We start from the raw sequence: 2,127 nt of genomic DNA on the forward strand, positions 1-2,127 counted from the left end.
TCGGGGTCTTGAGAGACATCTATAAACTCAGAATACACTTTCCTTTAGGAATAGAGTGAAAGAGCAAGAGGACTTTTGTACCCAAGGTAGTTTATGGGATATATTTGCTTGGCCCCTTGAGGGCCATATATATATGATATATATGATATGGAGTCATGGTGATAAGAGCATTAAAGATGTATTAGGAATGCCCAAATTAGTCAGAGAACAACTGTCCATCCATATTTAGTTTCCAAACTTTGAGCTGTTTTTTTTTAAACCCATAGATAATTATATGTTTAAATTGAGTGTTAAATTTTCTGAAAGTGTGAATTTTGTATATTTGCACTCTAGCTGCTGTAGATTTTTCTGCTGCTAACTTATGAATCACAAAACACTAGGATGTCTTGGTTTTTCATTTCAGGGGCGTGTACCAGGGCTCAAAGCAGTAACTTTGTTGTTACAAGGTGCCGAATATGTTGTTAACCATATTGCAATACACTTCAAAGGGAAGGTTCAGATTTTATTTTTAAAATATTTTCATTTTTTATCATTTGAATTTTATATCCATGTACTCCACTCATACATGCTGAGCCTACAGAAAGGGTTATATATATTATGAAATGGTCATTTTTCTGAAGAGAATATTTTGCTTGAAATGCAAAGGACCGAAAGAGATTTGTAGGTTGTTGATTTTGTTACTTCATACTGGAACTTTGAAAAAAAATTTCATCAAATAAAGTTTGGTTTTCTACTTTTATTTGTGTGAATGTTTTAGAACGATTATTTTGGGTACAAAATCCTCTTGCAATTTGTTTGAAATACATAACTTATCAGTTATGCCTGAGTAGTATATTTTAGGAAATCCCTCTCTATCTCTTAACTTGAATAAAATGAAATTGCCATGTTTTTTAAGGTCAAACGTGGTTGGATGTCAGCAATTTTATATGGCTGAAGTCAATAATCAGAGAAAAGCTAAAGGGAAAGGAAAGAATACAAAATAAGAGAAATCATAGGGTGACACCTAGGGTATGAGGGAGAATTCATGCACACTAATTATGGCTCGTGACCAATGGCTTAGACTGGGTTCTCTGTAGAAACAAAATCATTGAAGCTTATCTCTCACGGAAATGGCTCAAAGAGTTGCAGGTATGGGTAAATCCAAGTTTGGGCAGGTTCCAAGTTGTGAGTCAGGTGTTGGGTTGGAAGCTTCTCTTGACCAGCATAACTGCAGGAATGTGACAGGCTAGTGGCTGTAGTGGTGAATGAATCCAAGGTCAGCAGATCAGATGAAAGGCCACTGATGACTCCCAGGATCAGCAGGCAATAAGGCAGGCTGTTAGCTCAAGTCCAAAGAAGGTGAAGTCAATGAGCCATATGCAGGATCCAGTCCTAGCCAAAAAGGATACAGGATCTCCCATGGCATCTACTTAACATTGAAAGCAGACTACACACCAGAGGAGAGTGATTGGCTGTGACTTAACTAAGTGTTGCATTCCACCCTAATCTTATTCTATTACAGAGGTTTACAAGTGATTGGCTGTGATTACATGGTGTTAGGTCAGGTTTTGGAGATTACTTGGTGTTAAATGCCAACCACTGAGAATCCTGACTCAGCCAAGTTGACACAAAATCTATCACAGTCCATTTTTTTGTGTCTTGAGATATGTGTGCATTTAAAAATTTAGATTACAAAACTGGCAGTTGTAAGGGACAGACTAAGGTTTACAGAGGCATATTTTTCTGAAACTAAGCAAGAGTTAGGAGAGACCTGGTGGTGGAACCATTACATTTTGGTGTGTTATCCATAAGGTGGGCAGGTTGAAACCACCAATCAGGCCTCAGGAAAACGATGGGGCTTTCTACTCCTGTAGCAAGTAAGTCTTGGAAACTCAAGGGAGAGTTCGATCCTGCCCTGTAGGGTTGCTGTGAGTTGGCATGGACTTGATGGCAATGAGTTTTTGAGTAAACAGGGAATAATGCATACATCTTTCATGTTCAAGAACATTGCTGTCATACTACCTCTTTTTTATGTTTTATTGGTATATAATTTACATGTACAATTCAATATTCAGATGTGTGTACAATCATCACAGTAAATTCTGGAACATTTTCTTCTTTCATGTACTCATTGTTAGCTACCCCCCC

This window comes from Echinops telfairi, unplaced genomic scaffold, assembly GCF_000313985.2.
Source record: "Echinops telfairi isolate 266 unplaced genomic scaffold, ASM31398v2 ScPeMD7_7467;HRSCAF=8505_0, whole genome shotgun sequence".
Taxonomy (NCBI): domain Eukaryota; kingdom Metazoa; phylum Chordata; class Mammalia; order Afrosoricida; family Tenrecidae; genus Echinops; species Echinops telfairi.